Source organism: Vulpes vulpes, chromosome 2 (assembly GCF_048418805.1).
Source record: "Vulpes vulpes isolate BD-2025 chromosome 2, VulVul3, whole genome shotgun sequence".
Lineage (NCBI taxonomy): Eukaryota > Metazoa > Chordata > Mammalia > Carnivora > Canidae > Vulpes > Vulpes vulpes.
The window spans coordinates 117,541,126-117,568,167 of NC_132781.1; positions in this window are offsets into that span (position 1 = coordinate 117,541,126).

A 27,042-nucleotide genomic window follows, 5' to 3' on the forward strand; every position below is an offset into this window, starting at 1 on the left:
GAGGTTTTAAAAATGCGTAAAAAAGTATGAAAAGGTTATACTCATCGAATAGGATCTGTTTACCTAAAATGACAAAGCTTTCCAGGCAAATGCAGAATGTTACCTGGGGCAAAGGAAAAAAAAAAAAAAGAAAGAAACTGACTTGTCTTAATAAAGAGCATTTTCTTAAGCAACCAGGGCTTTCGTCGAGGCAACCGGAGACCCAGGAAAGGACAGAAAGGACAGAAGACAGGGCACATTAGGTCAAAGGTAAAGAGGAACCCCGCACCTTCTGCCCAAGCACACGGCAGCGGCCTCAGAAAGCGGGGTGCCTCCAGCAGATACTTCCTTCTAAACACACACGGTATTGAGAGTAAAGCTGGTTTCCCTTGAAGCTGGTGAAATAGAGTCCCCCCTCACCCCCCGATGAATGGATTTCAGTCGTACCGGCGGGGTGGAAAGCCTCACAGCAATGAGCCCCCCAGCCTCGGTGCTCACCCCAAACCCCAAACCCCCAGCCCCCAGCCCACTGCAACACAGGAAACTCAGATCATAAGCCTCCGGATCCGAAGTGTGTCTCCGGCAGACAAACAAGCTACCTGCTCGAGGGGCTGAAGTCCCCAACAAGGTGGGAAGACCCGAGGGTGTCCCCCGCCCCTCAGCTGTCCTGTGGCCCAGCTGGAGCCCCCACAGGTCACGGCCAAGGTAGTGGGGGGGGTCAGGGTGGTCCTTGCTAACACTCGCCCTCCCAGCAGAGTAGACAGCATGGGGCCGCCTCTATCTCCTCCCCATCCTGCGCAAGTCCCCTCCGGCCCCACATCCTGGGATTCCAGCCCCCTGCACCCCCGAAGCCAGCCCACTGGCCGACCCCGCATGTCCCACATACTGCAGCCCTTCAACTTCCCTCAGTCCCCACCTTGGGCACCAGGGGCCAGGCACACGTCCACTGCAGACGCCAACCCTCCGTGCAGCCACGTGCCTAGAACTTTCTCAGGTAAGTACAGCAGACTACCTGGCCTTTCCAGGGCATCCTGTGTTCTCAGGGTGATCCAGAAGCCTCTACTGGATGGGCCACCCATCCCGCCCAGAGCTGGACGGCCAACTCAGGAGCCCACCATCCCCTGCCAGATGCCTCCTCCCCAAGACCATGGCCAACTCAGGATGCCTCCTCCCCAAGACCATGTGCAGGCCACCCATCCCCACAGAGCTGGATGGCCAACTCAGGAGCCCCCCCACTAGATGCCTCCTCCCCAAGACCTTGGCCAATCAGGAGACCCCATCCCAAGACCAAGTCCAAGCCACCTATTCCCTGCAGAGCTGGATGGCCAATCAGGAGCCCTCCCCTCAGATGCCTCTTCCCCAAGACCATATCCAGGCCACCCATCCCCGCAGACCTGGATGGCCAACTCAGAGGCCCCCAGATGCCTCCTCCCCAAGACCTGGTCTTCAGTCATGTGGCTGGCTCACCAGTTGTTCACACACTGGCCCCTACACATGGAAGGCTGGGAGACTCCACAGAGGCAGGTCACTCCAAATTGGTAGGTGGCAGTTTTGGTAGGCAAGGACACTCACATCTGAGGCATCCTTGGGTGTCCTTGAGGAGTGTAGCTCCACCCCCCTCACCCAAACTTGAGGTTGAGAGAGACACTCGCCCTGGGTTCAGCCCCATAGATGTATAGCAGATAGCTTCAACACCTTACTCTCTTGACAATGGTTCCCACTCTGGGAACGGTGGACAGAGCTACATTCCGAGGGTGGAGAAGGTGAGGGGCCTCCAGGTGTGTGGGGCCAGCTTGTAAGAGTCCACGTCCTTGGGCAGCCCGGGTGGCTCAGCGGTTTAGCACCTGCCTTCAGCCCAGGGCGTGATCCTGGAGACCTGTGATTGAGTCCCACATCGGGCTCCCTGCATGGAGCCTGCTTCTCCCTCTGCCTCTGTCTCTGCCTCTCTCTCTCTCTGTGTCTATCATGAATAAATAAATAAAATCTTAAAAAAGAAAAAAAGTCCACAACCTCTTTGTGACCTTCAACAGGCCAGACTATGCACTACTGACTGTTCACCTGGATCCACCCCTCAGGAGAACCAAGTGAGCATCCTGTCCCAGGCCTAGCTCTGCCCCGAGGCCCCCAGCTTCCAGGCCAGCTCTCCTGTGCTCTCCACCACCTTGGACAAGACCAATGTGATGTTCATCTGTTTTCCTGGATGCCTCAGGCCAGTAGCACCCACCTCTCCACCTTCCCATCCCCAGAGGGGTTCCCGTGGGATCCCCATCCTCCTCCCAATTCCTTTGCTAGAACAATAGAAAACTGAAAATCCATACAAAATCCAAACACTGGCCAGCATCTATCTTCCAAAATTACAGACAATAAAGAACATAATGTAAGGGCATTAACACAGCAACGACAAGGATCGCGAGACAGTTTTCAGACGTTCCAGTGGAACTGTGATATACTGTGATATAAATGGAGTTAAGGCTTTTCATAAATGGCACGAGGTCCGACTGTGATGCTGTAAGCAACGAGAGCCATTTAGGGACCCACCTTCAGACGTGGTTTAACATCATCCTAGAACTGAAGAACCAGAGGAATTGAAGCAAATCCAACCACATTAAGTAGCGGTTGAGATGCTCTCTGTCTCCTTTTACTCCAAGTTTTATAGCTTTTTTTTTTTTTCTTTCCTTCTGATTGACCTGAAATGCTCAGCTTTTCTTATCTCGAAGAGCAGCCTGGGACCCGGAGGCAATTAAAATATTGATTAGCCATTGCCTAAGTTTTAGCATTACTGTTGCAAATGGAGGCATGTTAAAAATTTTCAGAGTTTATTTGAGCAGAGATCGATCAGAATCGGGCAGGACAGAGCCAGAGGGTGGCAGGAGCCCCAGCGACACAAGACTCCTGTAGAGAAAAGGCAGGAGCAAAGCAAGGGAATCATCGACTGGCTCCAGCTGGAAGCCTGGCCTGCTGGCTGAGGCCCGTCATCCTTGGGCTTCCGTCTGTGACCTTGAGGCCTCCTGGGCTGCGGTCCGGGTCCCGCGGGTCATCGGTCACGACCGTCCAGCCACCTCCGGCCACTGGGGCTTGAACTTACCACTTCATGGTCTTTCCTCATAAAGCCTCCACCTACTCCCATGGGCCCTGTGTTTTATGTTGTTGGATGGGATCCAGAGAACATCTGCTTTGGCAAAACAGATGAAAGGCTGGCTAGAGGCGAAATCTCATGCCCCTTTGGTCTTCACTGCGCCGTCATCAACTACTGACCAGTCGTTAGTTCGGAAGTTGGCTGCTCTCGTGTGCGCCTGAGAGGACGCACATATCCATACCGACCAGGGCTCGGGCTCGGCGTCCTAACAGGAGCCGGCTTACGGGAACTCGGGCGCATCTGGGGCAAGGGTTTTCCTCTCGGCCGTCCACTGCAACAAACTGTGAAGGGATCTTATAAACAAAGAGAAAAACAGAAGGGAACTTGCAAAGTCACGTCTAAATAAGAGTAGAAATATCCACTATACCTTTTAGAGGTTTACCATTTAGGTCTCAATCCTCAAAACAAAATCTTATGCCCAAATTATGGGGTGAGGTCTGAGGGCATGTTCTTGTAGTGTAGGCATCAATTGCCAACTGGCATCACAGGTGGTAATTTTTCGCCCTTCCAATGAGTTTATTCAACACTTAAAGGTCCATGCTAGTATTAAATGTGTCTCCCTAAAGGGTCTCCAGTTTTAATTCCAAAAGCACCACACCGCAGGGCCCAGATTCTAACTGTCCCGAGAATGACTGCTCATTTTTGGTCTGATACCAAAAGATTAGGATTTTGTACCAAGCGCGTGCACAACAGAGATCTCTTTGAAAAAATAACTTGAAAACCAGTGAGGTCACCTGGGTAACTTGGATACAGAGGCCCCTTGAGAGTTTTGCAGACTAGGGAAGATATGCTATTTAATCGGTTTCTTCGTTTTTCTCTTTCACTCAGACTTGGATCCATCCCCGTCCTTGCCATAGTCCCAGGAATTACACTCTTGCTGTTTGGGGACTACGGTGAGCTCCCTGCGGGACAGACTTATTCCTGGAACATGGTTTCTGAGGCTCTGCTTCGTCACCATTTATACTGACTCCAGCATGCAGCCCCTGCCACCTGAGGGGGGTGCATTGGGGGTCCTAATATACCTCTTTGGTGGGGCTTCGCATTGATAGTTTAAGCTTTCAGTATAGTTGGCACATTGGTTTCAGGTGTGCAGCCTGGTAAGTTGCTGTTACGCTATGCTCCCATCCACGCCCATATGATGCTCTTACACCACCATTGTCTGGCTGCACCTTTCACCCCCATGACTCATTTACTCCAGGCCTAGAAGCCTGGACCTCCTACCCATCCCCCATGCCTCATACCCTCTTCCCTCTGGCAACCTGTTCCTTCCCTATAGGTCCCTATAGTTCATTGTTCTGTGTGGATTCCGCATGTAAGTCACATCACATGGCATTGGTCTTTTGGATGACTTTCACTTAGCATAACGTCCAGGTCCGTCACTGTTGTTCCAGATGGCAGGATCTCAGCCTTTATGTTCGCGTAATATTGCATTATGATGTGTGTAGGTATCTATTCCTTATCCATTCATCCAAATAATTTACACTACCCTTGTTTCTCTGTCATCCAAGGTGGTTGTACCTTCCCCTAACACCTTTCCTTATAGAATCGCTTCCAGAGAAGTTCATTCTGTATTTTAGATCACAGAAAATCTAGGTTGTGTTATTCTGAGCTCTTTCTATAGCTGCTTCTTTGGATAGGAATTCTCTTCAATTTGATGAGCAACTTAGGTTTATACCCTGCCTACACAGCCAGATTATTACTTGCTCAGGTACAAATAGCCTATGGCTTAAGATTGAGATAATAAAAGTCCTATGACTGTTTAGGATTACAAATTTTACTTTTATGTAACTGGAGGAAGATGAACACCCACTTAACTTTCCAGACTTTCTTCAAGTCATGGAGGGGATGAGACTGTTCCCCATGCCTCACAGAACTTTTTTGAAGAGTCAAGGATGTGCTATAAAGTAAAAGCAAGCTACGGAATATTATTCAATGTAAATATTTCCCTACGTCCCTCTGATCTTTCTGATCAGGAACAAACAGGATTCTGGGTAAATGAACTGATGCAGTTGAGGCAACCTAAAGTGTATTTTAAGAAATCTAACTTCCGTAAGTCCTCCCTTAATTATGATCATTTCAAGCAACACAATCTAGACTGAAAATGTGCAACATGAACCCCTCAGCAAGGTCATTGACATCATGAGGACCTCATTTCCACTAATTTTCCTTTTCTTAGTGTCTGTTCCCTTCTGGCTGCTGTAACAGAACAGCACAGGGTGTGGACAGCAATTTCTCAGTTCTGAGCCTGGAAGTCCAAGCTCAGGCACTGAATGGACTGATGTCTGAGGAGAGGCTCCTTCTTGGTTCACAGACCAACTTTTGCTGTGTCCTTTGGGGCAACTGGGCTCTCTGGGCCCTCTCCATCAAATTCTAACTGGCGGGGGGGGGGGGGAGCCTTCTGATCTAGGCACTTCCCTCAAGGCTCTTCCCTCCTAATACCCTTAACTTTGGAATAAGGATTTCAACAAATTCCGGGAAGTATAGGGATGGAAAAGTTTTTTCTTCCCTCTTAGGTTCTTTTGCTAGCCTAATAATTAAATGGACACAAGACAAATTAAAAGAAGAAAACAAACTGCATATCCATAGGAGTCTCAAGTAGACCCATAAGAGGTCAGGAAATGGAACCTTACAGGCCATCCTCAGCTAAGGAGAGCAGCTGTGAGGCTTCCAACAGGGGGAAGACAACTCTTGAGAAGATGAGAGCAGATGTTCGGTCATCAGACCTCCCTGCCCAGTCATGCACATAGTCTTTCTGATGTAACAAGCAATCTGGTAATAGCTCTTTTTCTGGTACTGAATCCCCTAATTAAGTTCTTTTAGGCAGTTGAGAGAAAGGTAAAGGCTTTTTCTGAGCCTGCTGGGTGTTACTTCCCTTCAGCTCAAAACAATCCACATGCCAATGTGGAACCTGTTGGGGTGACGTGTTCTGCTCCCCCCATTAGTCCTGTCAAAGATTCTCCAAGAGGCCTCATCCAGAAGCTGAGGTGGCAGGCTGCTGCTTCACCTCTTTGAATTAGTCCTGACAAGAGGTCAGTTCAACTCATCTGACGTAGAGAGGTGCGTGGGCTTCTGTATTATACAAGCAAAACAAAACCAAAACCCAGTAATTAATGCTCAGAAGCATAAATCACACACTCAACTGTAAACCCAGCTTGAGTTATGAAGGCTGCCAGTCGAAAGCGTTTTTAGATGTCAGGCTCAAACCAACCACAGACGGCATTGGGGCAGGCCTGCCAAGGACAGCTTGCTTTCTTCCTAGTTCAAAGGTCTCTCAGGACCTGAAAGGTCACACAGCAATAGGCACAAGGATTATCCCATGGGAATAAAGGGAAAGGAGAGAAAATGAGTGAAAATATCAGTGAGGGTGACAAAACATGAGAGACCCCTAACTCTGGGAAATGAACAAGGGGTAGTGGTAGGGGAGGTGCGCGGGGGGTTGGGGTGACTGGGTGATGGGCACTCGGTGTTATGCTATATGTTGGAAAATTAAACTCCAATAAAAAATAATAATAATAAATCAAAAGAGAGAGAGAGAGAGAGAGAGAGAGAGAGAATTATCCCATGGGAGCTGTAGTGGTGTGTTCTCTGAAGCCGGTACCAACTTGGCCACCTGTAGCCTTGCTGGGCTTCAGGGAAAGGGCAGCTACAGCTCTAGCGGCTCCAGGTGAGAAATACTGGAGAAAACAGAAATGTTACTTTGGGGACAAAGAGTTCAATACTGGAGAAACCAAAGGATTTCAGGATCTAGTTACCATAAGAAAACAAAACTTCACAAATAATGCTACTAGGATCTAGTATGCATAAGAAGTATTACAGAAACATCCCCGTACAGTTACCCCCAATTTCTATCAAAGGTAATTAAAGACTGATTTCTTTGAAAGTCGGTCCTGTCTGAATTTTTAGCCTGATTATTTACACAAGTGCAATATGAATAGTAAATGGCCAAACAAGATCTTTTAACTCGGCTTTGCTGGAACTTTTCATAAATGTCAGATTGAGGGGGTGCCTGGCTGGCTCTGTAGGTGAAGCATCAGACTCTTGATCTCAGCTCAGGTCTTGGTCTCAGGGTCATAAGTTCAAGCCCCACACTGGGCTCTGTGCTGGGTGTGAAGCCCACTTTACAAGAAAAAAAAAATTTGACTTTTAAAAGGTTCTCAAGGCTGGGGAGGCAATCCAAAAACTCACCATCAGATTTCAGCTGCAATACATTTGGATTTGGGTGAATTCCCGTTTTCTCGAGGTCCCTGGGCCTGTCAGGTGGAGCCTGCATCAGTTGTGAACTCTGCACATAGGCCTTGATACTTCATAATTTCACAGCAGGGTCCGTGGTCAAGAGTCCTTGGTGAGGTCCTTTCTTTAAATCTCACATTCGCAAAAACATCTAAGTAAATCAAACTGTAAATAACCCTTTAAAAATGCCTGTGGGTTAAAGTTCTGGTGTGCATTCACTTTTTAAGGAAACGTAATTATTTCTGTGGCATGCAACCATTCAAGAACTAACTGGACAATAAATATTGACAGGCTTCCATAAACCCCCAACGATCTCTGGGCTGTGTTAGTGACATACCCACGGATACAACCCTAGGAAGGTTTATCACTTATTTGACAACACTTCCTACGTAATTTAACATACGAAGTCAACCAGAGTACTTGCAAATCTCAGTGTTCACTTGCAAATTGAAAACTCCATGTAGAATTAGATTTTGGGAAAACATCAAAATATCCAAATGTGTGATTAAATAGACTCACAGATTAGAAAATAATATTGGGTTATTTAACCAAAGTAACAAGATGGTAATGCAAATGTACAAGATCACATAGTTGTGAAACTCCTCAGCTCCCCTATTGTGGAGAGGACTGGGTTTTCTCAGGAAATGGAAGCCCTGACTTGACCAAGACAATATGAAGCATGGCAAGCTATTTTGCTAAGGCAAAAATCTTTGCTGTCCTGGGAAATCATTTAAGACAAAAGAAGAGAAACAACTTGAGTTTAGTCTAAGAGCAGATTGATAATCTAAAACAAAAAACGGGATCCCTGGGGGGCTCAGTGGTTTAGCGCTGCCATCAGCCCAGGGCGTGATCCTGAAGACCCGGGATCGAGTCCCACATCGGGCTCCCTGCAGAGCCTGCTTCTCCCTCTGCCTGTGTCTCTGCTTCTGTGTCTCTCATGGATAAGTAAATAAAAATCTTTAAAAAAATAAAGCCCATTCTTTGAAAACTTAAATCCATTCCAGTGTTAGAGTTGGCCCACATATAAAATCCTTGCCCCAAGATTCCTTTCCACAGAGCTCATCTAACTTCTATCCACGCCTTATTTTGACCTGTTTTTCCTGTTCCCATTTCTTTTCCTCTCTTAGATTTCATTTACATAAAAACACTATTGATATTAAAGCTTTTTTTAAAAAGACACTTGAATTTGAGCCTGAGCACACGAGAAAAATTATGTCTCCCCTGCCCAGCTTTCTACATGTGTTTAGATGGTTTTCCTTTGTCCTCTGAAGCAGCCCTTGTACTACTCCTTTAACAAAACCTCTTCCTGTCTCATAACTTGTGTTCTCTAAAACACATTCTACTTTCTTCAGAAAAAGTTTCCCTTATTTTTAGTAGTTTTATTAGAATTATTAGCTCTTAGAAACCTTCATTTCTAGTGAGAACGAAGTCAGCAATTTTGAACTGTAAAATACAGCATTCTTTAAATTGCTAAATTAATATATTTTGCAATTTCTAGAGGCAATATGCTTTCTCAGTACTTTTTTAAAAATATGGCCCAAGACCTATTTACTCCGATTCATAGATCTTTAGTTTTTCTGTAATAAGCACCCTGAAGTATATAAGCTTATATTATGAATGCTCCAGAATTATATGTTATTTAGGTATCACCTAGATGCTCCATGAATTTCCATCACTTAACTTCAGTTAGCAGGCCTCTAAGGGTGGAAAAAAAATGGGGGAAATGAAGATATGCCATAAAACACATTTAGTATTAAGTTCATTTATAAGTTTTTATCTCACATCTAAGTAATTTACTTGTTATATTTCTATTACTCATGAAAAGTTCATGAGACCTTCAAAAGCAAACAATCACGTGATTTTTCTTGCAGACGTATTTTGCAGTAGAGGCCACATGAGCTTATCTACTAACCTGAGTAGGATAGGAGTTGTAGGTCTGCACTGTAGCTTATCTCGGTAACTCTGAGGACAGATCTGTTTTAATTAAGCCAACAAACAAACTAGAGTTACTGAGGATTACCCCAAATGTTCTTAAGCAGCATCTGGGTTAGTTTCTGTTATATTTCTGAGAGTCAAAGTATTTACCTTGGTGAGTCCTTTTTCCCTTCTTTAAGCTAATTTAGACAAGTTTTGGCATCATTATCTAGAGGAAGAAAACACACACACACACATACACACACTGGCATACCTCAGAGATATTGCAGATTCCCTTCCAGATTATAAAGCAAGTGCAATAAAGTAAGTCCAATGATTTTTTTTGTTTGTTTCTAGGAACATACAAAAGTTCTTTTTGTGGTCTACTGTGTGTACTATGCTGTAGTCTACTAAGTGCTACAGCAGATCTTAAACATCTTAAGTGCTTTCATTATTAAAAACTGCTAATCATGACCTGATCTTTCAGTGAATTTCCCTTCTGCTGGTGGCAGGTCTTCCTTGGGTAAAGGCAGCTGACTGATCACCGCCACGGAGGGTACAGTCTCTGAAGGCCGGGGTGGTTATGTCAAGAAATTGCAAAGCTTGCTGTATTGATGGACTCTTCCTTCCATGAAGAATTTCTCTGGAGCCAGCAATGCTATTTGGCAGCTTTTGACCCACAGTGGAGTTTCAGAATTGGACTTGATCCTTTCAAATGCTGCTGCTGCTTTATCAACTACGTTCATGAAAATTCTAAATCCTTTGTTGACATTTTAACATTCTTCACAGCATCTTCACCAGGAGGAGATTCCATCTCAAGAGCCCACTTTCTTAGCTCCGTCCTGAGAGGCAGCTCATTTGTTAAAATTTTGAGATTGTAGCGATTCAGCCCCACCCTCAGGTTCCAATTCTAACTCTGGTTCTCTGGCTATTTTCACTTCATCTGAAATGAACCCCTCAAAGTCACCCATAAGGGTTGGAATTATCTCCCCAACTCCTGTTCACATTGGTATTTTGACCTTGTCCCATGAATGATGTTCTACAACGGCATCTAGGGGCATCAGTTCTTTCCCAAAGGTTTTCAATTTACTTTACCTAGATCTATCAGGGGAATCACTATCTGCGGCAGCCATAGCCTTACAAAGCGTATTTCTCAAGATGTGAGAGTTGAAATGACTCCCTGATCCATGGGCTGCAGAATGGATGTTGTGCTACCAGGCGTGAAAACATGAATCTCACTGTACAGTTTCCATTGGACTTCTTGGGTGACCAGGTGCGTGGTCAGTGAGGAATCATGCTTTAAAGGTTTCTGAGCAGTCTCAGCAGTGGACTCAAGATAAACCATGTTATAAACAGAGGAGCTGTCATCTGGGCTTTGTCTCGTTTGCAGAGCACAGGCTGAGTAGATTCAGCATAATTCTTAATGTCCCTAGGATTTTCAGGAATGTTGATGAGCGCCAGCCTCAACTTAAAGTCCTTAGCTTCATTAACTTCTCATGGAGAAGCCAGACACTGACTTTGCCTCTATGGCTGTCAAAGTCCTAGACAGCCTCTTCTTCCTTTTTTTTTTTTTTTTTTTTTTGACAGCCTCCTCTTCTACCGTAAGGCTGTTTCACCCACACTGAAGATCTGTTTAGTGCTGCTACCTTCGTTACCTTAGCTAGATCTTCTGGATACCTGGCTGCTTCACCCTACACTCTCATTATAGACAGCTTCTCTCCTTAAACGTCATGAACATCAACCTCCGCCGACTTCAAGCATTTCTTCTGCAGCTTTCTTACTCTCTCGGCCTTTACAGAATTGAGACTCAAGGCCTTGCTGTGGATTAGCCTTTGGCTTATGGGAGTGTTGTGGCTGCTTTGATCTATCCACACCCCTAAAACTGTCTCCACATCAGCAGTAACGCTGTTTTGTTTTCTTCACATTCGTGTGTTCACTGCAGTAGAACTTTTAAATTCCTTCAGGAACTTTTCCTTTGCATTCACAACTTGGCTCACTGGTGCAGCAGACCCAGCTGTTGGCCTACGCCAGGTTTTGGCATGTCTTCCTTGCCAAGCTCAATCATTTCTAGCTTTTGATTTAAAGAGATGTGTGACTCTTCCTTTCAGTTGAAGACTTAGAGGCCATGGCATGGTTATTGATTGGCCTGATTTCATTATCATTGCATCTCAGGGAAGAAAGAGACCTGAGGAGGAAAGTGATGGGGGTGGGGGCAGGATTTCCAGTGGGTGGAACACTCGGAATGTACACATTTATTGATTAAGGTCACTGTCTCATGCGGGGGTGGTTCATGGTACCCCAACTACTATTGTAGTTACAGTAGTAATGTCAAAGATCATGGAGGACCGTAACAAGTAGGAAATTTGAAATGATGTGATAATCACCAAGATAGGACACAGGCATGGTGAGCAAATGCTGGTGGAACAATGGCACTTGAGTGAAATAAGTCAATCGGAGAAGGACAAACATTATATGGTCTTATTCATTTGGGGAATATAAAAAATAGCAAAAGGGAATAAAGGGGAAAGGAGAAAAAAATGAGTGGGAAATATCAGAAAGGGAGACAGAACATGAAGACTCCTAACTCTGGGAAACGAACTAGGGGTGGTGGAAGGGGAGGTGGGCGGGGGGTGGGGGTGACTGGGTGACGGGCACTGAGGGGGGCACTTGATGGGATGAGCACTGGGTGATATGCTATATGTTGGCAAATTGAACAGCAATAAAAAATAAATTTATAAAAATTTTAAAAAGTTAAAAAAATAAAAAATAATAAAAAAAGAACAATGGCACTGACAGGCACGCTTAGTAATGGTTGGCCATAAATTTTCACTTAAAAATGAATTTGTGAAGCACGGTAAAGCAAAACCCAACAGAGGGGTATACCTCCGTATGTATCATACACAAAGCTAAAAATGCAGAGACCCTATAGCTTCTGTTTCAAACTTCAGCCACGAAGTAGGTACAACACAAAGCACGCCAATTTATGAAAATCGACTGAATCCAAATTTCATGCTGGCAGATGTAACCACAAACTTACACGGCTAGTATTTTGGTTCTTTATCAAGATTTATGGAGAAGACTTTCAAGATAGGTATTTGCCTTTTGCTAGTAATCTTATGGAGGCTCTGGATTAGATTTTAGTAGGTTTTAAGAAGGCTCTTTTCCAGGGTACCTGTGTGGCTCATTCAGTTTAGTCTCTTGGTCTCAGCTCATGATCTCGAGGTCCTGAGACCGAGCCCCACATTGAGCTCCCCACTTCGCTGGAAAGTCTGCTTGTCTCCCTCTGTCTGCCCTTTCCCTGGCTCATGGTCCTAAATTAATCTTTTTTTAAAAAAAAATTCTTTTTATTCTCTTGCAGGCAGTGTCCTTGATGTTTTAGTTACCTCCTGGGCTGTTTTTATATCAAAGACATGGTGAGATTTAGAGATCTTCAATGAACAGAAGCACACTCCTAGGAATTTTGAGGTGTATTTCTCTAGCATGAGAAGTCTAGGGGGATTAATATTTAAGGTTTGCCTTCATTTTCTTAAGAGCAGTACTGGTCTTTCCCCTGAAGTCCTCCTCTTTCACAAGATCTACAAGCACGGAGATGAAGAAGAGAGGTTTTCAGGATTTCAACAGCAGCTTTGAATGGTTTCTACAGTTCTATCCCTGCTTTTATGACTTTTTCAGAATGACAGTTGCTTTTAATTCTTCAAACCATTGGGTTGATGCCTGACCAATACCAAGGGTTGATCTGCCCCTGTTACTCCGCTCTACTTCTTTAGATCAGGGAGTAGACACCCCAACCCCAAATGCCTGATGGAAGTGAAACAATTTCTGGGTTTTGGAGCAGCAGGGTTTGAGGCAGGTGGCCTTTAGAAGTCCATATAAAGCATTCAATGTCAGCCTTTCATTATTTTCCTTTTTCCGAGTGCATGATTCAACCCCGGGGCAACTCAGCTGAGAAGGAAAAGCCTCTGCTATTCCTTCTATTTCTAAGGCCTGAACACTGGCCTCCAAGATGATCCATTTCCTGATGTTTGTAGGTGGGCCTGGGAGACATTCTGGTCATCTGCTTCCTCAGTGAGGAGTTGCGTGGGGGGTTGAGGAGGCATCTGGTTTGTCTCTGGATTTCAGTCTAATCATGGTGAGAAAGATCACCCTTAAGCAGCTAGACAAGTGTCCTGGGAGTAGTGAGGAGACCTTTCTGTGTCATTTTAATTCTTCTCTGAGTTGGGAAGGATCTTCTGAGAATGGGTAATTTAAAAGATCTGCTGCTGGCCGTGGGCCATGAATTCTTTGCAGCGAGGGATCCAGGATATGGCTGCGAAGAACCTCGCATGGGAAGGCCTGAGCGACTCCTGTTCTGGACTTTCTGCTCAATGCTCTTCCTGGCTTACAACATTTACACAAACACCTGCTTCCTTGGTCCTGGAGATGGGGTAGGAGTGCTCTCTGGAAGTCCTGTAGGGAAAGGGGAAGGTAAAATGAGCAGCTTATATATAATGGATTTTCTGGGGAGGGCAGAGGACTTTGGGGGCTAGAGAATTTGCTAAGGACATGAGGCAGGATCTGGAGAAGGGAAATTGATATTGCATGTGGACTTTAATTTTTGTTCTACATCTAGTATCTGTCATCCTGTTATGAGACTCCCTAGGGTTAGTGATTATACTCCTGTCTTTCATTTCGGTCTTTCCATAGGTAACAATAAGAGAGTTGTTTAGGATAGGGGTGCTCTCTCTGTAAATGGTTTTTGAATATACAAGTTTCTCCAAATCAAGGATCCCATCATCTTGCTGTTAAAAAGTAGACTTTTTTTTAAAGATTTTATTTATTTATTCATGAGAGATACAGAGAAAGAGAGACAGAGATGAAGGCAGAGGGAAAAGCAGGTTCCCTGATGTGGGACTCAATCCAAGGATCACGCCCTGGGCTGAATGCGGCGCTAGACTGCTGAGCCACCCGGGCTGCCCAAGTAGACCTTTCTTAATGCAACCCCAACAGGCCTTTTCATGGCAGAGCAAGGGGCATAAGCATCCCCCAAAAAGGCTGCAAAATCTGCAGCCCTCACAAGTTGCAAAAGCTCACTCCAGAATTGGCCCAAGAAAGCCAAGACCTCTGTCGCACAGGCAAGTAAGGATGATGTGGTGTAAGCAGCATCTCTGGTTTTTCACATGTGTGAGACTCCTTCCAGTCACAGACCTGCTAACCTGTGACACTGGGCGGGCACTGCCTATGGGACCCTTCCTGTACCAAGACAATTAGGGTCAAGATGACAAAGGCCTTTACAGACCGGGACCCCTTATGACAAACCCCTGAGAAGCCAGGTTGGCTCGACGGAGAGGGTGCTGATGGGGACTTCCTGTCTGGGATCCCAGTCTACTCAACTGGCCACCAGAGTCTAAGTGCACCCTCCAGAAGGGAGGGACCTGAGGGAACTTTCTCCCAGGTCATGGAGCCAAGCTCTCAGGTGAAGAACACAAGGAAGATGTCATCTGGTTGTTAGAAGGGACCCACAGCAAAGTTTGTCTAAACAGACGCCCAGCTGGTAAGAACCGTGAACGCACCAGTCTGGGACCTGGCTCCAGCAGTGGGCTAATGGAGCTGTGCCTGCATACTGCCCTCTGGTTCCGCTCCTCCTGACAGAGGACAAGACAGAGGAACACAGTGGCCACCTGCGGGAGGAAACAACAGGACTCACTTTAAGTCTTTACCGGAGTCATCCACCTGATGCACTAGGCTCCCCAAGTGATTCTTCTGACTAATCCTAATTTGGAAAAAGGAAAAGGAACGCTCAGCACCCCCACTTTCACCAGACCTTGCCGGCAGAGATCCAGGAGACCCACATGGTGAAAGTTCTTCATTTCTGCCAGCTTCTGTCGGGAGTCCCAAGATCTCCCCTGCAGCAGTCCCCAGAAAGAGGGGTTCCTGGTGGAGAGACTTTTAGAGTTTTTCCCAATCTGAAGGGGTGGGCAATTTTCACCTCTTCCCTTTTAGGTTCTTTGGTCTAATCAGTAAGACAGATTGGCAGGAGAAAAATTTTATATGTATAGGAAAACTATAAAATTAGAATCACAGGTGCTCAGGACATTGTGCCCTGGACACCACCATCCTAGGTAAGCACAGTAGGGCTCCAGGATCCTAATAGGATGAGAAGCCTCAGGAAGAGGAGAAAAGCTGATGTTTGATATTCAGACATTTGCACCATGTAGAGAACTAGAGCAGAAAGGTTTGTCCCTGGTACAGGTGCTCTGTAAATTCCTTCAGGCAGTTAAGGGACAAGTAAACACCTTTACCTGAGTCTGCTGGGTCTTCTATGCATTTGGCTCAAAACCAATCCACATGCCAACACAGAACCCCTTGGGGTGATGTGTTCTCCTCCCCCTCCCCCCCGCCTTCAGTCTCACCTGTGAAACTTCTCCAAGCAGAGTCCTAGTTGGCACATGGTTCCATCTCAATCAGCCTCATGGCTCTGGTCAAAACTCATCTGAGCTAATTCTGTCTCATTTCTGGAGGTGCAGACACAGGTGGGCTCCCAAGTTTGGTCTATATTGTGCAAGCAATTGTATCTAATAAACCACTTTCAACAGAAACAAAAAAAATGGCTAATGATTACAACAGACCATAATCCCAGGTTCGGAGTCCTGAATGCAGCCAGTCACAAGAATGTCCTAGATATTGGGCAGAACCATCTGAATGTGGAGTTAGGGCAGGAAGTGGCATCCTGACATTTTCCAGATTTCCAAGTTTTAATTGCTCTGGTGATCTGAGTAGGTGCACACAACAGGCATGAAGATGGCCTGTACATGAGCTATTGAGGAAGGTGGTTTGCTTAAGTTCATATCAAGTTCTCCCCTTTAGCTTGCATGGCTTCAGAAAAGGGGAATTTTTTATTCTCAGTGATTCTAAGACAGAATAGGAGAAAATTAAATTTTGGAGTTAGATCCAAATATCAGATAAACTTGAACTCAGGATTCAGTTTGTAGGTAGAAAACAATACGTCTGACATTAGAAGCCTTAGAATATTTACCCACAAAGGTTATTAGTAAATAGTTTCTCTGCAATTACTTATTTCTAGTCAAAGATAATAAAAAATTATTGTTTGCCAAATAGAGGTTGGCCAGATAGCTTAAGTCTGCTTTACCAGATTTTTAAGGAATATCAGATTCAACTTTTACAATCTCCAGATTAGGAAGCCAATCAAGACGCACCATCAGATCTCACCTGCAGTGGCTGTAAGATTGGAGTTTTCTTCAAACTGCCCCAAATATCCAGAGGCTCCTGGGCCTGCTTAGAAGTGATCTTTCTCACTCAACCATATCAGGCTGCTGGGAACCCTGTAAGCAATACACCAACGCTGATTTTTCTAAGGGGTGTTACTGACTCCATAACTCAACTTAGTCCCTCAAAGCTCTTGGGTCAGCTCTGAGTCTATACCATTCTCAAATATGATGTCCTGGTCAAAACCTTGCTAATATAGCCAATGCTTCCACTTGGGTCCTGTTACAAAAAAGACAGGTTCTTATTAAACTTTTGGAAGTAGTATTGTTATGGCAATAAAGCTAAGAGCTTCTGCATTCTGGAGGGATAAGATAGGAAGGAAAAGATTAATCATCTTCATTCACAAAGGTCTATTTTACCCAATTGTTGATAGCTTAGGGAAAAAAAATGATTTGTTTAATCTGGAAAAACAAAACGATGCTTTTGAAAAATCCTACAGGTTTTAAGAGTCTCCCTGAAGATGAAACAGTTTTATACACACACTTTGCCAAAAGTATCAGAAAAAAAATTACTGTAAATGACAAAGACTTAGGAATGGCCATGGTTAAAGAATTGCTCAGAGTTCACAGGATAAGCAGGTGTAGTTGTTACGAGGCAACAATTAAGTGACAATTTAAGGTACTTAGTGGACATTTTTGACAAGTCTCCATGAACTGCAGGTGGTTTCTATAATACCTGTATTAGTAACATACCCACGTATATAACTGCAGGTTTATCATTACTTGACGATGCACCCTGCATCATTTAGCAAACCAAATAAACCTAGTTAATCTAACATCTCTTTTACAATGTGAAAGACAAATATTTTGAGATTTTCCAGCAAGTCTCTGGAAGCAAGTCTTCCAGCAAGTCTCTGGAAAATCTCAAAGTTAATTTGAGCTCAGACTATTTAGCATTTGATTTTGGGAAACCACTAAAACGTTTGAACATTTGATTAAATAGGATCACAGATTAAAATAATGATTTAGGGTACATGGGAACAGGTTTGTAAAAGCAAGTACTGAACTCTACGTAGGTGTGAAACTGCTTAGCACCCCTGAGAACAAGAGACTGGATTTCCTTAAGAAATCAGAAAGAATGAAAACCTGAAGCTCAGGAAATTACTCGGTAAGACACACAATTTTTGCTATGCAGGCAGATTACTTAAGAAACATAGGGTTCCTACTGAAGGAATGTCAATAATCTAAGAAAGCTTTTAAAGTAGAAAACTCAAATTCTAATTTTGCACTAGTGTACTGATACCGAAACTCATTTTTTAAAAATCTTAAATCCATTCCCGTCCTCGCTTGACTACACATAAAGTTCCTCTCCCAAGATCCCTTTTCCATAAATCTTCTATGGCCTTTTTTTTATGTATGTTCAGATTTTTTTCCTGGTTCTTCCCCCTTTTTCTCATTCTGGAGCAAGCCATCATTTACTTTCCTTTATTATTTGAAAGTAGTTTTAATTACATGTATTGATTAGACTTTTGAACTCTTAAAATCCTTAATTCCTAGTGAAAACTAAGCAAGCAATTGTGGATATTACCCTTCTATTCTCTGGATTGGCCAACTGACAAATGCATTTCCTGAGTTGTAGAAACATTTTCCCCCTAGTAAATTCTCTGTGGCATCATTCTGTGCAGGTTTCAACCAATCAGTGAATAATGTTGTGGCTGGACCAGCCCCTATGGTTCTTATGAGTGCCAGACCCCCTCAGCAATAACCATCAGGAAACTTTGATAAAATAAAGATTTATTCCTTACAAGAGCTGGAAATTACAGAACACACCTGGGGCCACACAGTGAGGTCACAGGTAGAAGGAGAGCGTGCACATGGCCCTGGGGTTGTGCTCCTTTTGAGGGCAGGGGTCAGGGGGCGCCCAGGGTTTCCTAGGCTCACTGTTCAAAGAGCAGAAATTTAAAGAATGGGGAGAAAAAAAGCAAGTGGCCTACATCGTCAGGTATCAACGTCAACCAAGATCTCCAAACACAGAAGCCTGGTTCATTATTAAGTCATGTGCTGGAAACACGCTTATTGGAGAGCTCCATCATTGGGGTGGGTGCCTGGGAAATCCATGTTTAAGGCTGAAAAGTAATACACACCACTCTGGGCTTTCAAAAAGGGACAAGACAGGTTTGCTTACAGACCCAAATACACAGTTCCTCTGTAAAAGGAAGCCAAGAGGGGATAAACCTACGTTCAGTGGTTAATGCTTCATTATTTTATTGTATTTGGAAATCAATACAAGGAATATCCAGCACCTGTCTCCCTGTAACTCTGAGGCTTCAAGTCACCAAAAACATTTTTGAAACTATTTTAAGGCGACATACCATAAAACGTAATTTGTTGAAAATTTCACTTCTTAAAAAAAAATTCACTTTTCACATCTTACAAGTATTTACTTGTTCTTTATTATGTTTAGTCATGAAAGTGTCACAATGAACTGCTAACCATCTTCAGTTATCTTTCCTACTGCAAAATTCTGTAAGAAAGAATATGAGCTTAGTTGACTATTAGTGAAAGCAGTAGGATAAAGTATTTATTTAATGCCGATAACTCTGAAGACGTGGACTATTTTAATTAAACAATGTAAGCCATATTTATCAAAGATTATCCTAGACTGCGGGATCTTGAGAAATATTTCCTTTCTCTACTTCTGAGGGTACACCTGATTTATATAAACACTTGTCCTTAAGCAAATTAAATGGAGTTCTTTGGATGGGTTCACCAAAACTTGTAGAGGTTAAAAAAATAATAATTTAGAATATAGACACAGACATATAAATATACAAATGGAATCAGATCTCATAACTTCACTTTGAAATTTTAGCCTTACGACATTTACAATAACCTACAACTAATATTGATAAACAGCTGGATTCATGCTATTGTTTCTGGAGAATAGAAGACACTTCCTTGCTCAGATGGCTCTTTTTTTTGGCTAGTAATTGTGGAAGAAACCTAAGATACTTCCTAAGACTGGTTTTTCAACTATCCTTTTCATCTTTAAGCTTCTGGAAAGAAGAATTACCTTGTTTCCAGAAGAAAAGGTACAGCTGCCAGTTCCACCAGGAAGGACGTTTGTACCCAAAATTCAGATCTTTTACAGGATGTGAAAGCCTTTTGATATGAATAAGGAGGGTTTTGGTAAGAACCCACACTGCTCCAACTGCATTATCTTCAGTTTGCTTCTTTGTATCAGGGAGATGACCCACAAGTAAGACGGAAGTCAGGAGGTTCCTATGATCTGGATTTAAAGTTATATATCTTTGTAAATTTCAATAAGTTTCCTCAGAAGACTTAGAGTGTTTTTCTTTCCCTCTTGTTTGTACAAAGTTTTATTTTTAGCTTAGGAGACAAGGCATAAAAGAAAGTTCTTCTTATCAGGCTGTGCATATAAAGCTTCTAATCTGGCCCATTTCCGAACATAAAACCACTCAAACACCTTTTAAATCTCTTGTCAGGTTTCAGCCAGAACAAATAGTAAAAAAAAATTCTGGCAATATTCAACTCCTTGGATGCAACAGGCATTCCCAAAGAGGATGCAAAACATGCCACCTTCCCAGGAGCCAGAGCCACTCCCAAGGTTGGCCAGAAGATTGACTCAGATGATTCCCCTGGGGGAGTGGGGTAAGGCGACATTTAGTAGGACCCCAGCTACAGATCTACTACAACCAACTTTCGTGTTCAGCCAGATTTTTGGGGCTTCCCTCAAAACTAATAGTCACCAACCCAAGTTCTTGGTACCCAATGGGTACCTGGAGGCAATTTCAGGAGTCACAACTCAAAGATCTACTTATATGTATTTTTGCATGTCACCACGACTATCTGGGAAGGAAGGGACAACAGGAACGTTACCTTCCTCCTCTGCCCAGGCACAGCAGAGATTTGAGAGAGTTGACTGGCAAGAATTCTCACCTGTGGCTGGCTTCTGCCATTGCCCCCCCACCCAACAATGCCATTGGGAAAGAGTGGGGTGCCCAAGGGGGTCTCATCCTGGTCCAGCACAATCTGTGCAAAAAGAATAAAACAACTCAAAAAAAAAAAAAAAAGAATAAAACAACTCTCCCCCTCTTCATTATGGGGAGTGCTTAGCTGAGACCCCTCTCTCTCTAGGACGCCTCATAAACACGAGGTAAGCTTATGTAGGCTGAACGGTCTCCACTGTGGTCACTGTAGTTCAAGATGACCTTTCATCGGGTTGACCTGCTCACTCAGCCTTAAAGCAAAATTTGATTCACCCCAGGGTCCCCAGAGGAAGGGGGTGATCCACTGTGCATCGCACGAGGACCCAGTCTTAGCTCTGGAACTAGGGTCCAGGATTTGCCAGAGACCTACCCATGATCTCCAGAGGTATCAAGAAAGTACCGAGCTCAAGGGGCCCTCGGGTACTTTGCCTGGCTGCTTGCTGCTCCTGGGGGCCAGTGAGAGTCTCCTTTGGTCTCCTCTTCAGACACCAGAGCGGCTATAAGATAAAGTGAGGCCTATTAAAATTAAGGGGTTTTTCTCTTTGAGCCAAAATGGGTTTAAGCCGGGCAGCATTCCATCTCACAGATGGGAGGTCCAAGTTGCTGTACAAGACGGAAGACTTTTAGAGGTGCAAGGGAGTAGGAACAAGGGGGTTATGCTAGACAGAAAAGCAGGTTGGTTAGTGTAAGGTCGCTGTCCTCGGGGGATGGCAGGGCTGTCGGGCGGATGACCTGACTCATGCAGATCAGAGGTTCCCGGTTGAGCCGTTTTAGATTCCATTTTTGGAAGAGGTTCTAATTTTGTCTTGGTTTGGTGACCATGGGGCTCAGGATAAGGTACTTTATTTTGGGTCTGTCATCTTGTTTTTAATGAGGGAGCATTCACAATCTTATTAAGAGCAGACCAGAAGTCTGAGAAAATCTTTCATCTGCTGAAAGGACAAGGACAAAGTTTTAAGTTTATACGAGCACACTATTGGTATGAAAGCTGCAGCCGCCCCGGAGGGAGTGGTGACCACCAGAGGTGCCCCACTTGTAGGGGAGACCAATGTTTCCCTGCTAGGTTCTTTGGCTGGCCTGATTATTAGTGGTAATTAATAGAAGACAAATTTCATATGCACAGGAGCCCCATAAGGATAGACTCACAGGGAACCAAGCAATTCAAATATTTGTCCAGCCATGAAGTCTCAGAATACAGAAAGTTCAGCTCTGGGAAGAGTCCCCTTTCTGGTATAGGCCCCCTACCTAAATTTTCAGGCTTTTAAGGAGTTAACAAGTTCTTCCTGAGTTTTCTGGGTCTTAACTGATTTTTAGCTCAAAGAATCCACGTGCACCCTGGTAGTGCATTCAGGGATGGTCTATCACACTCTCCCTCAGAGAGTGGGGAGAGAGACAGACAGACACATTCTCAGCCCATAGCATCCCACACAGGGGACACAAGAGCAGCGACAGCACCGCTCATATACCTTCTAATACCATCATACAGGGGTCAGATTTGAACACAAACTTAGGAGGCATCATTCCATCGATAGCACTTAGGTTTGAGGAAGGCTGCTTACTACCCTAATTTGCTCCTAGCACTAACGCCGACAAGGACAAACATTTACCTTATCTGTGTTTCCAGGCACTCCTGCTTTAATTCGGTCGTGAAGAACTGGTCATTGCAAATGCGTGAAGGACACCAGAAGATGCCAATATGTTGGATCACTATAGATCATTCCTGCATTGGAGAGAAATTCCTAAATAAGATACAAGCATAGTGATGTGGGCATCTTGGTTATGTCAAAAGATGCTTAAAAAAAAATGTGGACCGATCTATTTTATGAGGCCTATCAAACCTTTCAGCTTCAGAAAAATGCTCAGTTTGGCAGTGGCTACTTTGAACCACAAGAAGTATCTGATTATAATCCTTAGAGAAGGAGCATGAAGCATTTATCTTGTGGAATCCAGACTCTACAGTTCCTGATTTGTCTGCAGGCTCTCTGGGTCTTAAGAACAAGTTCTAAAAATAGGACCTTAACTCTTAGCTTAGTAAGTAGGTAGGAATAACCCTTTGTACATTAACCTTTGCAAAGAGAAATGGATAAATCCGAGTGATGAGGTAGCCCTATGGTTCAGGATTGTGACCCTGACCCCCACACAGGTCCATGTGCACGGTCTGTCCTTCACTACTCGTGTGGGGACAAACATGTTACTTGGACCCTCTGTCTCTGAGCTTCAGGTTACTTCATAAAATGGAGACAACAGTGATGAAGCCTACACCTCATAGGACCATTAGGAGAATGGTGTTCCTCTTTGAAGCCCTGAAAACAATAGCTCAGTGCCTGCTACCCAGAATATAAGTGTTAAATGTATAGTTCTTCACAAGAATCCATCTTGAAGGAAGGTCCAAAATACCTACATCTTAGAGGATCCCATCAACTATGCCAAGTGGCACCCAAATTCCCATCTCAACCTTGTAAGCTATTCAGGGGAAGAAGATCCTTCTAGGAAAATCAGGCACTGCTGGTAACAGGACAAGATCAGTTCAGACTAACTGGTGTCTCAAAACTGAAGACATTTGTACAGGAAGTCCAAGTACCCCAATACCAAAAAGAGAGTAAACTTCTTTAAAAGGTGCTAGAAAGTATACATGTTACTCCTAATAGTGTATCTGAATAAGATTTTGATAAATGGCCAGTACACAAAATCATATTTATGAAATTATCTGAAAGGGGAAGAAAACCTTATACACAGATGTATTCAATATCCACTCCTAGTAAAGACTCTACTGTAATAAAACTGGGAACTTTAAAAAAATAAAAATAAAATAATAAAAAAAAAACTGGGAACTTTAATAATTTCTGATATGTTTTTAAGAGGAAGTCTTGATTTGTTTTTATTGAATTTTGGTAAGAAAACCAATGTAGGAAGGGATGATGAAGTAAACAATACAAAAGGGTTTTGAAGACTTGCAAGGGGTTTATAAAACCTTCTTAGGCTAGAAAAATAAGGCATTCTAGAATGTGACAGCTCTATAGTTGACATGTTTGTCCTGATTCTCTTTCCCTTCTTCCTAAGTTTCAAAATTATTTCAAACTTTTAATTTTTAATATAAATGTATTCACATTTTATAACATTTAAATGTTATGAAATACTTGCTAGAGCAAAGTTCTATAATGATTCATAACCATTGATCTGATTTTTATTGAATTGATAATGTCTAAGAATTTTCTATATTTTGAAATATAGAACATTTTGTTGTTCCATAAAAGCTCTGTAATTAGGATTATATATAATCTTTTGGGTTTTTTGTCATTTTTAAAAGTTTGATGTGCCTGTGTCTTTAGGTTTTTTTTTTTAAAAAAGGCTTTAAACAGGAAGGAAGCAGTGATATAATTAAACCCAACAATTTAATACCTGCCAAAACTGTAACATACAAAATAAATGAACTCTAGCATCCACTTAAAACAGCCATTTATTAATCTCATAACTAGAGCCCAGTTCTCAATGATCAGCACCCCTCATAATATGATTTCAACAGCCTGAATGTGAGTTACTTAGCCCTTTCAAAATTGTAGAACACCACAGAAGTTTCTTTCCTGATTAAATCACATCACCATATATACCTATCAAATGGAGTCTTGATTTTAAGGTAGAAAGTATAACAAACCCCATTTGCCTACCACACTGTTTAAGAAATAGAGTAATAAGTACACCTCTGAAGCTCCTTGTAAACCCCTTTCTATCATGACCTTCCTCACACTCAGACTGACATTTCCTCAGACTCAAGGCTCACCACGATGAGTTTTAGGTTTAATGATCACTGTGTTTTCCCTTAGAGATTTGTTACCTACATACACATTCCTTTTTTCTAAAGTTTTACGTGTATATGTACTTTTATACATGAAGTTCACAAATATATACAGAGATGTGTGTCTATATACATTTGCATATTATAGTTATCTAGAAATAAACAACATGTAATTTTATATAGATTTTTATTGTAGGTTTTTGGGGATTTACCTATGTTTGAGTGAAGATGGAGTTCATGACTATCATGCCCTTTTGGGGTTTTTATTGAAGGGGTGGTCCATTGCTTATTTTAATAAAAGTATACTGAAGGTGTACAACATGGTGATTTGATATTCAGAGTGAAATGATCAGTGCAGTCAAGCTAATTAACTCCTCATCCCCTCACAACCACTGTGTGTGTGTGTGTGATGAATGCACCTAACTATCTACTCTTAGCATGTCCAGTATTCAATACAGGATTACCAGCTGCTGGCCTTCATGCTATATAGGAAATCCCTGGACTTATTCTAGAGCACACCAACTTTGGGCCAATCTCCCCCATTCCCCTACCACCTACTCTCTGCTTCCACATATTCAACTTTTTAATTTCCACATTTTTTTTCTTCTGTATCCAACTTATTTCACTTAGCATGCTCTCCAGACTTATCCATGGTGCTGTACATTACAGGGTCTCCTTTTTTCATGGCTAAATATTTCATTGTGTGTATATATATATACACCACAATTTCTGTATCAGTCTATGGACACTTAAATTGTTCCCTCTTTTTTTTAAATTTTTATTTATTATTTATGATAGTCACAGAGAGAGAGAGAGAGAGGCAGAGACACAGGCAGAGGGAGAAGCAGGCTCCATGCACCGGGAACCCGACATGGGATTCGATCCCGGGTCTCCAGGATCGCGCCCTGAGCCAAAGGCAGGCGCCAAACCGCTGTGCCACCCAGGGATCCCAAATTGTTCCCTCTTTAAACCATTGAGAGTAACGCCGTAACTGAATATGGGAATGCAGCTATCCAGATCCTGATTTCATTTCTTCTGGGTAAATACCCAGAAGTGAAAGGGCTAGATCATATGGTAGTTCTAATTTATTGAGTTTCCATCTTGTTTTTCCATGGTGGTTGCACCAATTTATGTTCACACAAACACTGCATGGGAGTCCCTTTTCCCTATATCTTCATGGACACTTGTTATCTTGCATTTTCTGAATGGCGATCCTAACTGATGTAAGGGGATATATCTCATTGTGGTTTTGATATACATTTCCTTGGATCAATGAAGTTCAGTCCCCTTTCACATCCCTTTAGGACTTCTGTCTTTTGAGAAATGTCCATCCATTATCTAATGTTTTTTCTCTTGAGCCATAGTTCATTACACATTCTGAATATTAACTCCTAATCAGTTACATGGTTTTGTACAGATTTTCTCCCATTCTGTAAGGTGATTTCATCTTGTTTACTGCCTCTTCTGGTGCGCCAAAGCTTTTAAGTTTGATGCAGTGTACTCATTTAGTTTTGTTTCCTGTGTTTTTGTGTCACATTCAAGAAATTATCACCAAGGCCAACGTCAAGGAGCTATTTCATGTTCTCATAGGAGTTCTGTGGGTTTAGGACTTTTGTCTTTGGCCTGATTGAGTTATTCTGCATGTTTTAAGACAAGGGTCCAATTTCATGTTTTTAAATGTGGATACTGTTTTCCCAACACCATTTCCTTGAGATTGTGTAATTTTGGTGCCCCTGTCAAAAACTGGTGGACAGTATATACTTGGATCTCTAGGGTCTCTGTTCCATAAGTCTATGTTAGCTCTCATGCCAGTATCCCAGTTTCAGTTACAGTAATGTTCACTTATAAAAAGCCCATAGCTAGCTGTCGACAATGGGGAAAGATAAAAAGCTTTCATTTAATAGCACAAGGCAAGGATGCTCAGTCTTACCACTTCCATTCAACATAACTGCCTTGAGAGCAAAAGCTAGCAGACCCAGAAAGAAAAGGTATCCCAAAACAGAAGAAATTATCTGTTTACAGGTGACATTCTCACATGTAGAAAACCTTAAAGACTTCCCGAAACTCTTGATACAAATTCCATAAAGTTGCAGAATAGAATACAAAAATAGGGGATCCCTGGGTGGCTTAGCGGTTTGATGCCTGCCTTTGGCCCAGGGCGCCATCCTGGGGTCCCGGGATCGAGTCCTGTGTCAGGCTCCCGGCATGGAGCCTGCTTCTCCTTCTGCCTGTGTCTCTGCCTCTGTCTCTGTGTCTATCATAAATAAATAAATAAATAAATAAATAAATAAATAAATAAATAAATAAATAATAAAAAAAGAATACAAAAATAAGTTGTGTTTTTTCACATAAATAATCTCTCAAAAAGGAAGCAGAAAACAACCACATTTAAAACAGTATCAAGAGGAGTTCTGGTTTAAGACTTAACTCATCTCCTTGAAATGCACCAAATTACATCTATTAATTGAACAATTCCTTTTGAAGAAAACCTGAGGGCTTACTGAACAGCTGTCCAATAACTGGAGAGAGAAGAGCAAGAGACAGAGACATGGTGACAAAGGGGACCCCAACTCCCCAACACTGTGATGGGCAATGAGGAAAGAGTACTTAGGAACCAGGAACAGATCCCTCTCCACACTTGGACACAGCAAAAAACTGTCATATTAAAGAGGAATTAGCATACAAAAGAGACGACACTAGAACTCTAGGAAGCAGTAGAGGAGCTGTAGGAAAGCTCTCCAGGTCAGAGGCACTGGAGAACTACAGTTTATGTTCCGA